The sequence below is a fragment of the Strongylocentrotus purpuratus genome, unplaced genomic scaffold (assembly GCF_000002235.5).
Source record: "Strongylocentrotus purpuratus isolate Spur 01 unplaced genomic scaffold, Spur_5.0 spur5_scaffold_20, whole genome shotgun sequence".
Classification (NCBI taxonomy): domain Eukaryota; kingdom Metazoa; phylum Echinodermata; class Echinoidea; order Camarodonta; family Strongylocentrotidae; genus Strongylocentrotus; species Strongylocentrotus purpuratus.
Genome location: NW_022145606.1, coordinates 1,904,550 through 1,917,192, shown reverse-complemented (window position 1 = coordinate 1,917,192; position 12,643 = coordinate 1,904,550).

Here is a 12,643-nt window from a genome sequence, read left to right as displayed (position 1 = left end):
AGCATTACATAGAAGTGTGAACTAAAATTCTTGTTTAGTCTGGACCTAGTCCCGACTTAATTAATGAGAATACCACCCATAGCTTGTTGCAATTATTTAATTTGTACTTCTAAATTCACTATTTGACGAAATAAATTGATACCGGTAATAGTGAATTAAAAAATATTAAATTAAATGATGTCAACTGTTTAATTAAATATGATATGTGAATATATATATATATATATACATATATATATATATATATATATATAGTATTATATACCTTCATCTTTGGCAGGTCTAGTCTCCCTCTTAATCTCTTCTGCCACAGGTTTCTGTAAACAAAAACACCGCAACAAAGAAATTAAATTAGTATGAATCAGTGTAATACTATGCATTTTGGGTAAATTAAACATACATGTATATCGAGTCAACATGTTCATATATAAAGAATATAATATATTTATACGGAGCTTAATAGCAAGGTTCTGCAAAAGCTGTAATCAGTAATTTGTGTAATATACAAAACTCCTAAAGAGAAAAAAATACAAAAATCAAAGAAAGGCAATTGATGACATTTTGAATATTTTATTATTAAACTAAAGTTAGAAAATAATGCCTACAACAAGGTTATTCAACTGTTCAACATGACAAGTACGCATCCGAAGTAGTAGTAGAGAAGCACAATACATCCGAAAGCCGAGTAGTGGAAAAGCATTACGTGAAAATAATAAGTGTACATTTTGTAAAAGCAGTGTATATTACTGACACTTCGGATTTACGGATACTGACACATGCCGCTCACAGTGTCCTGATTTATAGATTTTATGTCCCAGAATGCATCATGATGCAAGGGTACAAGAACCGAAATCGCTTCATAATTATATACGCCTTCAGCAAAATATGGCGCGTTTGAATATATATCGGTAGTGGTAACGATGTCGGTAAATTACCATACCTTTCACATTTATTTATGAAGCATAACCTAATAATTCCAGACAAAGCTTTTGGAAGATTGTTTGAAGTAAAATGACACACACACAAACATGAGTAAAATTGTTTTGAAAACGGCATGTCAAAATCTATTTGTGTCATATTTTGGTTTAACAAATCGAAAAGTTGTTATCACACGCCAACATGAAATAAAAGAAATAAAATCTTTAAAGGGTGAATGTGCATTATTTACATTTTTTTTCTTCAATGTTGCAAAACCAATTTTTTTAAATAATCTTCAATCGATGATAAAGTGTCCCATCTGAGAAGGAAAATAGTAACCGTCCTGAGAAAAAAAGAAATACACATTATGATGGTTCATTTCCTGTCTCATGCACTGGCGTACTGGTGGGGGGGGGGGGGTGGGGGGAGCTTGGGGGGGGGGGGGCAGCCCCCCAAATAAAATTGGACCATGACTTATTTTCAATTCCGTGATGTATAAATCTTCGTGATATCACATTATTTTCAACAAAATGCGCGTTTCTCCATTTCTGTTGCAAACTGACACATTCCCAAATAGCCAGGAAGAGCATATGTTTTTTTTAATATTCATTAAGGGGCCGAGGCCACTAACAGTGACACTAATATAAAGATCCTTTCCAGAAGCAACTGTGACAAGCCATGCCGGGCGTTCCATACTTACATCATGTAACACTGCACATTTACCGTTAAGGGGCCCAGTGGGGAAATTGAATTCAGACAAGACGGTAGAGCGAATCGTCTTCTTTCTCTTATAATTTAATGAAACGGCAAAGCTTCCGCGCTTCGGGAGGGGGGGGGGGGGGCAACTGAAGTCAGACTAGGATTAAGAGTCGAGAACGGTACAACGAATCGTCTTCTTTCTCTAATAATTCAATGAAGTGTCAAAGCTTCCGCGAGATGGGCGAAATACAGTTCAGACAAGGATTAAGAGTGATAATTTATTGAAACGTCAAATTTTCCGCACTCTGCGCAGGAGGAATGGGGGGGGGGGGGGGGGGGGGGGGGGGGAGGATCCAGACAAGGATCAAGAAATGGGACCGGTACAATGAATCGTCTTCTTTCTCTAATAATTAAATGTAACGTCATAGCTTCCGCGCTTTGCGCGGGAGGGGGCGAAACAAGAATTGAGAGTCGAGAACGGTACAACGGATCGTCTTCTTTTTCTAATAATTTAATAAAACGTGAAAGCTTCAGCGCTTCGCGCGGGATGGGCGAAGATTAATTCAGACAAGGATTAAGTGTAATAATTTATTGAAACGTCAAAAAGCTTTCGCGCTTCGCGCGAGATGGGTGAAAATGAATTCAGACAAGAACTAAGAGTAATAACATGAATCGTCAAAGCTTCCGCGCTTTCGCGCGGAATGGGCGAAAATGAATTCAGACAAGGATTAAGAGTACTAATTTATTACAACGTAAAATCTTCCGCGCTTCGCGCGGGAGGGAGGGGGGGGGGGGGGGAAACTGAATCCAGAAAAGAATTAAGAGTCGGGACCGGTACAGCGGATCGTCTTCTTTCACTAATAGTTTAATGAAGTGTCAAAGTTTTCGCGCTTTGCGCGGGAGGCGAATATTTTTTTTACACGCTAGCCTGGCCAGTTTCGCCGTAATACTCGTAAAAGTGCATGCACTCGCATGCACTCCCGCAGTTTAACTTGGATGCTCTCTAGCTGAACGTTCGTTCGTTCGTGTCTCTTTAGATCAAGATTAATGTAAAGTTCCTAAATTAAATCAAAATAGATTAAGTTTTTGTATCGCCCGATGGCTGCGGTGGTCGTCTCATTTACAAGGGCCAGATATGTCTTTATCTGATGATTGTCATGCATGAAGTAGATGTGTATCATCATGAACCTCGCATGTAGGCTGCTAGACTAATATTAGTCGTTTCCATGGTGTTTATCATAGAAATGGCCAGGCTAGCGTGTAAAAACATTGCGCGCTTGAGGGGGAACTGAAAAATAACTTAGTTCCTGGCCTCGGGTTTATAGAGTTAAATTTGTAGACATTTGTCGGTAATTGGTTGCTCGTTTTGTCGGTAATCGATGGCCTACACCCTCCCTACTCCCCTACTGAAAAAGATCTAGCGACGCCCCTGATTTTATACACTCGAGATAATTTTTGCAAGTACTACTGATGAAGTACCGGACCACCGTCTTTATGCATTGTGCGGCATTAAAGCATATACAACGTCTCACGACTTGACAGATCACTTTTCTCTAACTTCTAACCAATCAGAAGGCCGCGTTTTTTCCAGGAAGTGCCGGTGGACATTAATGCACCAAATGTGGTTCTCAAATTGCAAAAGATCCCTACTCTTGGAAGGGGTAGGAGAAAGCAAATTTACGTCATATTACTCCAGGAAGTGCCTGAAAATGCGTCTAATTTGGTTCTAAACTTGCAAATGCTTCTTACCCACCCCCGCTTGGTCGCTCCGCTCCCTCACCGCTAAAGCCTCGTTCTGTCACTTTATAGTTTTACATATATCTAACCCCTTGCCATTTTGTGCCCCCCCCCCCCGGTAAGAAATTCCTGGATCCACTACTGATGCTCATACCCCTTGAGCTTCGGGGGCTCCGCCCCTAGACCCCACTTTGCGAAACGTTCAGCGGGGCCTGCATGTTAGAGTGGGGTGTGGCGGATTTTTTTTTGTCAGCCCCCCCCCCCAAAAAAAAAAACGTTTTTGCTCATTACGCCACTGGTCTCATGTACCTACTAAGTTACACCTTTCTCCATTTTTTCTATAAGATTCCTGCAGTAATGTATCTTGGCTGTTCGCATTACTCTCAACAAACTGCAGTTATTTTTGTAAAACGTTTTTTTTTTGTCGTCTTTAAAAGAAAGAAATATATAAATATGTGCTTAGGGGAAGGCGGGTTTCTTAGATATAGAAATGTATAAAATATCGGTGGGTATCGAAGTGTTTAGGGCACCTCCCTGCACACTATCTAGGTGGAGTGCACTGAAAAACATCACTATTGTTGAACTGTTACTGAGAATAGTTTATAACAGAACCTCATGTTACCATGTGTGGCGATTCATTTGAAAGAGATTTTTTCAGTATTACTTGGATGTGTCACCAATCGTGTATACTTCAGCTATTTGTTATGGTATAATATTTAAGGAAAGCAATATTAACAACGGCTGTTGCTAAGCAACAAGCGTTTGCCCTGGCTGTTCAACAAAACATCCATGGCAAGGGCTGGCAATTAGGTTTAACTTCCTTTTAGAGTTGATTCCAATCCTAATTGAAATGGAATTCACAAAATACACGTATAAGTAGTTTGAAGACATTTTTTGAGAGTGACTTGCTATATTTAAACGTGATCCTTAATATGAAAACAAGGTCAGACAAGGTTTTATAACTTTCCACAAACCGAACGATTGTTATTTGGTTGCCCAAAAAAGAAAAAGAAATCTTAGTATAATTGGCTCAACATGAACTTAAATGGGAAGAAGGGAACGTTTACAATACTGATATTCGTTACGAAATACAAATGATTTTATATCTCACAAACCTTATTTACTAGCCTTACAGTGATATCTAGAATTGATCACATGAAAAACACGATGTAATGATAATAATCATAATATTCTGTATTCATATCGGTTAATACATCTGCTCTACTGCTGTCAATCGTTGTTTTTCACGACTAACAAACTAAATAGAAACAAAAAACACGAGTATTTTCATCACATAAAAGTGAAAACGTGGTCTACTTCAGTTAGGGTATAGCGACATCATAACTGATAATGCTCTTCTTTCCCCCCCCCCCCCCCCCCCCACAATTGGTGTTACTCCATCGTTGCCAAGTACATATCGGTCGAATGGGAATATTTATTTGATCAATCTCTCTTAAACGCTATTTGAATAACAATATTATTTAATGTAAGGCACCCTGGGATAGGTCTTCTTTGTTGTTATATAATGTATGGCTTGCACCGAGTAGAACCCGCCGCACAGTGGGCCAGGGAGGAACCAAAGTGCGCCAAAACTCATGTTTGGGGATTCATTTTTTATAAATCTAGAGGAAATGTTTGGATTTCCAGGGATTTTCGTTTAAATGTTATTACTAACATTTTCTCTGATGTCTAAGCTTTAAGTTGATACCAGATTTGGCTGCCTGATTCTGCCCGTTATTATGTTAGAGCCGTTTTCCTTTCAACATTGGCCCGAAAAATGTGTTTATTTTGGTCCGCGGTGTCAGAACAAGTTAGTGTCACGCGCCCCCTCGCGCCGTGATTTATGACCACGAATCCTTCATGATTCAGCCGCGGACCCCAAAAACCCCACTTTTTCCGGAGCAATGTGGCAAGGGAAATCTGCTCTAACATAACAACGGGCAAGATCGGGCAGCCAAATTTGGTATCAACTTAAAGCTTAGACATCAGACAAAATGATGGTATTAAAATTTAAGCGGTAAACCGCGGAAATCTAAACCTTTCTTCTGGATTTATAAAAAAACATGGATAATTAGTCCATTTTTCAGTGAATTACCCTATAATATCATGAAGATTGTGTTTCTATTAATTTTAACCAATTCATTCAACGAAATTAACTATCAGGAATATGTGAGAGCAATTTCATATCAATAACTTAAACACTTCATGTTGAATTGAAAGATTTATAAAATAAGTCACTTTTGCACTAAAACTGTGAATATGTAGGATGTTGCTGTTTGAAGTAGTACATTTATACCCTTATTTTGCATACCGGAATTAAATATTTCACTGAGAGATTCCTCTATGTATTACCTTTCAACTGGGCAAGAAAAAAAATGAAAAAAATAAATCACCCAAACTTAGTTTTGGTGCACTTTGGCTCCTCTCTGGCCCACTGTGCGCTGGTTCAAAGCTTTGTGTCTGAATTTGTTTTCAATTGCAATAAACGACACTCTGATACTATTTGCAATAAACCCTGCAAGGCATCCAAACGGCAGACACATAATCATCAGTACCGGGTTTAAACATTAAACCAAAATATGATTCTAAACCCTGGGCCACGTTATCTCTCTGTTTCTCTCTCTTTCTCTCTCTCTCTCTCTCTCTCTCTCTTCGTCCTTGCTTTTCTTTCTCCTCTCTTATATCCTTCATACAACGAAATATGGAATGAGCACTGCTTCACCTCGATAAAATAAAATGAAATCACTAATATTGCTGAAATTATCATTTTGCTTTCTTCTTATCCTCATTAGTATTTGTAGTTTGAGAAATGGAATTATTTTATATCACTATTATTGTTATTATATTGTAATTATAAATAAGATGATGTTAAAACATGCTGTGCTTATGTATCTTTTCATGGTATGATCTTTAGGAAAAATCAATCTTAGCAACATCCATCTTAGCAACGGTTGCTGCTAAATTTGATCAAAAATCGTTTGCCATTGCTGCTCTTTAATACACCCAAGGCATGAAGTGGCAATTGAATCGTTCATGATTTACTTCACTTTAAAATTGATTCCAATCCTCATTGAAATGTAATTCACAAATTCATCTAGTAGTAGTTTAAAGGTACTTTTGAGAGTGACTTGCTATATTTAAACGTGGTTTCCAATTTAAATAAAATGATCCGTAAATTAACAAAAGGTTAGACAGGACAGATGATATGATAATTTGTCCATAACTGAACGATTGTAAATTAAATCTTTGTATAAAAGCCTCAACATGAACTTAATTTTGAAAAGAGAACGTTTATGTTAGCAATTCATCATGATAAAAAGAGTAAATTGGGTATTTTTAAATTCTATTTACTTGCCTAATAGTAAAATCTAGAATTGGTCAATATCACATGAAAAACACGATGCAATAATAATAATGATAATACGCTGTATTCATATCGGTTGATGCATCTGCTCTATTGATCAATAGCTCTCTTTCACGACTCTTGCCTTGCAAAATAAATCGAAACAGAATGAGTATTGTTATCACATAACCATTAAAGCCAAATAATGATTAATAATACTCTTCGCACCCCACCCCACCCCCCACTACCTATTGTTGTTATTCCATCGTTGCCAAGTAAATCGGTCGAATGGGAATATTGATTTTGATCAATCTCTCTCCAACGCAATTTGAATAACAATATTGTTTAATGTTAGGCTCCCTGGGAGAGGTCTTCATTTACAAAATTCATGGCTTGCACCGAGTAGAACCCGATGGTTTAAAGTTTTTTTTGTTTTAATTGTTTTCAATTACAATAATCGGCACGTTGGTACTATTTTTATTTGGCGTCAAAAAGCAGAAACATGTTCATCAGTGCCGGGTTTAAACCTTTTTAAAGAAAGTTGAATGTAAAACATGGGCCAAGTTTTCTCTCTCTCTATTTCTTTCTTTCTCTCTTTTTTTCTTCTCTTTGCTATTCTTTTTCCTCTCTTTCAGCCTTCTTCCATTGAATTATGAAATGTGCACTGGTTCCCCTCGATCAAAGAAAATATAATCACTCATATCACTGAAATTATTCTTCTACTCCTTCTTCTAATTCTTAGTAGTGGCAGTAGATAGGTAAATTGTATAATTAATATCATTATTATTGTTATTATTATAATGATTATTAATATGATGATGTTACAAGTGAGGGACCTTATGCTTCTTGTGCAATCTTGGAATCAATTCACAGCACAGTATAAACAGTGGGGTATAACAGATTATGGCGCCAAGAGCAATTAATGAAAACGCAATTATGGGAGCAAGGCAACAAGCTTCCGGATTTCGCAGGGGAGAGCAGCGATTAGGCAGTTTGCCTGTTTAGAGTTTCACGTTCTGAACACTGATGAGTGGTTTTCTATTCATTTCTACTTGAATGTAACTGATTGATATGAACAATAAATTGAAGTGTCTTTGTACATGCATTTCCAACTGTTTACGTGATTTACATCACGATTCGAAAGACTCTTTTTTTCAGGTTACAGTCATAAATTATAGAGCAATTGCTTTGACACCTTTATTATTGCTGTATTTCTTGAATGTTTTGGCAACTTTTCATGCTGTCCTTTTGTATCTTGGTATATTTTTTAGGGAAAAACAATCTTAGCAACGGTTGCTGCTAAATTTGAGCGAAAATTGTTTGCCATTGCTGCTCTTTAATAAACCCATGCCATGCATGAAGTGGCAATCGACTCATTCGGGATTTCATTATTTGCTTTAGAATTGATTCCAATCCATATCAAAATGATATTTACATCTATATCTAGTAGTAGCTTAAAGAAAAATTTGGGAGTGACTTGCTATATTTAAACGTGGTTTCGAATTTTAAAAAAAGTGATCCGTAATAATAACAAAAACAAAAAGTAAGACGGAACAGATGAAATGACAATTTTTCCATAACCGAAAGATTGTAAATTAAAACTTTGTATAATTGCCTCAACATAAACTTAATTTTGAAGAGAGACCGTTTATGTAAACAATTCATCATGATAAAAAGAGTAAATTGTGTATTTTCATGAATTCTATTTTTTGCCTTACTGTTAAATCTAGAATTGGTCAATATCACATGAAAAACACGATGGAATGATAATAATGATAATACGCTGTATTCATATCGGTTGATGCATGTGCTCTAATGATCAATAGCTCTCTTGCCTTGCAAAATAAATCGAGAAAAAAAAAAGAGTATTTGTATCACATAACCGTGAAAGCCACATCATGATTAATAATGCTCTTCGCCCCCCCCCCCTCCCCTCCACACTAACAATTATTGTTACTCCACCGTTGCCAAGTACACATCGGTCGAATGGGAATATTGATTTTGATCAATCTCTCTCAAACGCTATTTGAATAACTATATTGTTCAGAGTTAGGCTTCCTGGGAGAGTTCTTCATTGTTGTTACAAAATTCATGGCTTGCACCGAGTAGAACCCGCTGGTTTAAAGTTTTTTTGTTTCAATTGTTTTCAATTACAATAATCGGCACGTTGGTATTATTTTTATTTGGCGTCAAAATGCAGAAACATGTTCATCAGTACCGGGTTTAAACCTTTTTAAAGAAAGTTGAATGTAAAACCTGGGCCAAGTTTTCTCTCTCTCTCTCTCTCTATTTCTTTTTTTCTTCTCTTTGCTATTCTTTTTCCTCTCTTTCAGCCTTCTTCCATTGAATTATGAAATGTGCACTGATTCCCCTCGATCAAAGAAAATATCATCACTAATATCATTGAAAGTATTCTTCTACTCTTTCTTCTAATTCTTAGTCGTGGCAGTAGTTTGATAAATTGTATAATTAATATCATTATTATTGTTATTATTGGCATTATTATTGTTATTATTGTCATTATTATAATGACCATTAATATGATGATGTTTAAACTGAGGAGCCTTGTGCAAACGATGTTTACCTTGAAATCATTTCACAGCTCAGTATAAACGATGGATTTTAAAAGATTATGGCGCCAAGAGAAATTAAGATCAGTTTAGTCAAATTCTTTCAGTTTAGGCACAGTCATAGGTCATTGTCATGAGACGTGAAAATAACATTTTCAAAGCAATCAGATCTTCATGACGTCATCCAGGCGCCATTGTGTGTGGGTTTTTTTGGGGGGTACATATTGTCATATCTTCATAACGGAAAATCTTTTTCATCCATATTTATCATGATCAAGGTTAATATCCGTCAATAAAAAGTCAATTAACGCACGTACGTGTACGTCCGCGCGAAAAATGTCAAAATGCTCAAAATCATGTTTTAATCAAATTATGTTTCAGGCCATTCTGAGCATTTCAAAATTGTGTGCGCGAGCACGAACTCGCGCCCGTTTTCATTCGTCAAAGCCCTACGCAACATAACTTCGCCATTTTATTTTCATTTTATGCTATTCCATATTTTTTCTTTCGAAAAAATTAATACCATGTCCATCTCTTTATGACCATAAATAACGGAATACACGTCCGTTCAAGATAAATGTCTGTGCGCGCTAGCTTTTGTAATACATAGGATATATGGGCAAAAACATGCCTATACAAATCCATTATAGCTCTTTGGGATGCTATGGATCCCCCAATTTTTGTTCAGGTATGGATGGAGTATGGGTCGGAGATATGATTTAATGTCTCATTTGGCCATTACATTTATTATGACGTCTTCATAATGGCCTTGGAATCAAACAACGAATTTGCATTTATTCAAGAAATGTTAGCCTTTTTTTTGTTCCTACATAATATACCTTTTGATTAAGACATACCGGATCCTGAATCTGTTTTTCCATAAGCTCTTCCCCAGTGGTGTTTCGAAAGCACTGATCCTGCCATGGTGATGTTCTTCTTTTTTCCCAGTTGACCTTCATGAATTCTTGTATCTTCTGTATGTTTCGTTGAAACAAATCTTCCAGTTTGCCGCATAGAATGACACAGCTCGCCATTTCAAAGACAGTTGGTTGATTATGTTTTACCATGTTCAGATGTGTTCGCTCTGTGCTCTCCTTCAAATTCTGAATTAGGTAGGCAATGACACACACACCATGGGGTCCTGATTGGAAAAAAAGAAAGGGAAAGGAGTGATAATTGATGTAATATGTAATATTAAAGTTATGTAGACTGACATGTATTGCTTCCTTTTAATACTTGTTCACTCTGTGGTTATAAATATTGGTTGATTTCTATAGAATTACGGTACATGGCGATTACTTAATGTTCCTTTGTGCTGTGTAAATACTTTACATGTTATTTATTTGTTTGAGGGTGATAACGAAATGCGAGTCTCGTTGGAAGAGTGCTGTTTTTGGTGTGATTTTCAACTCCTAAAAATCGCTGAAGAAACGGTCTAATCGGCAGAAGAATTAAATGAAATCGTAATCAATATCCAAAAATAAAAGAAAAATCATCATTAATGCTAAATCTAAAGGTATTATCCAAAACCTTTTTAGTTTTTATGGACAGCTGTTTGCGGAGGGAGTGTGTGTGTGTTTGTGGGGGCGGGTAAGTATACGAAAGATAAGGAACAGACAGAAAGAACCTACCTACACGCAGAAATAGAAATTTAGGTCACAAACATGTACACAATGTCCATGCGCATCTATTTCCATAATTGTTTTATCTTAATTTACTTTGCCTTAATTCTTATTAATTGACATTAGACTAATGCAACATAAAGCATACACCGGGAACATGGTGAACCACTTTACAGGCACTGTTAACTTACCATCAATGTACATCCGTTATTTGTTCTGCTATTGAATATGGATATGGACAGTAATTCTTCCTTTATTTAAATGATCTACCACCCGTTTCTGATTATTTGAATTTCAGAATTATTTGTAGATGTCTCTAATTGATTTCATATCTTTCAAGGAAATCTAGAGCAATTGTATGTAAATATCATAGTCCATATCAATTTACAGCAGAAAGAAAAACATTAGATTATCTGGTTAACTGAAGAAAAAAATACAGAGAGAAAATTAAAGAGGTTGTTGAAGAAACATGTGAAATTGTAGTCCGGTTGCCACATTTTGTCCCCAGATATACAATGGTTTTATTATATAAGGTATTCATGGAGCCACGTAGGGATTTGAGATGTAGGGAGTACGTTCGAGAGTAACCGATTTTATACCCCAAAAAGCATGATAAATGACAAATGCACCACTTTCGTGTATGTACTTCATGTATGACCTGAGTAATTAAATATTGTTAGATTACTTAGATCCAACGCAGCACAAATATCCGCGAACAAAATAAATAGCAAGTAGACATTTACTTCTACTGAATTTTAGGACTACTCAGGGACTTATCGTTATGTATTATTTATTATTTATGGAACACAATACGATGTGGTATGAAATTTCAAAAATTGAGAAACAGTTTCGGGAATTTACTTTAAAAACCTTTATTCTCTCAAAAAGCTATTGTATATAATTCGTTATATAACCCCGTGTAACTTAGTTGTAAGTGTTGTATGATGTGATTTGTATACTTTCAAATTGAACTTATTGTATTTTATAAATGTTGTAGCGGGGTCAGGCTCGAAGAGCATATATGTTTCATTTTTTTTCTGGTTCCATGTACCATTCTTTAGAAAATACAATGATCATGTAATATTGGTGTAGTTTTTCGTACACAATGTATACACATATTGTTTAAAGACAGTTCAACTCCAAAAATAACCTACTTTCAATAGAAGCAGAACAATCAGACAGACCAATCAAAAAAGTTTACCCAAAATTGGAAAAACGAATAAGAAAGTTATGAATTGTTAATAAAATGAAAAACTTTGAAAATCACATGACAAATTGTCAACTCATTCATGAGTCTGTGACGTCATTGCTTCACTATCCACAAATTATTTTCTGTATATCGATAATATAAATCTCCATTTTTCCCCTTAAAATTCTTTTTTTCTCACACCAGCATCAAAGTTCCATTGATAATAATATCTGTATGTGCGGATGCTCTAATATAGAGGTTTTTGTCAGTTAAATCATGACAAATGTGAAGTTGATACACTATTCATATAAAAATCAATGAGTATGAATATACAATATTCAGAAGATAGTATCAATTCTTCAAAGTTCACAACAGATTTCGTGAAATGTCATAAACCTGGGCAAAGGCATGGGGAAATCAATTTGTGGGAATAACAAGTTAAATTAACGGGATGAAAATATATAAAGCAAATGATAAATAGTGAGGCGATGACGTCAAAAAGTGATAATCAAATTGGCTATTTGTGTAGTGATTTTGTAAGTTCCATAGTTGTTCATACTTTTAA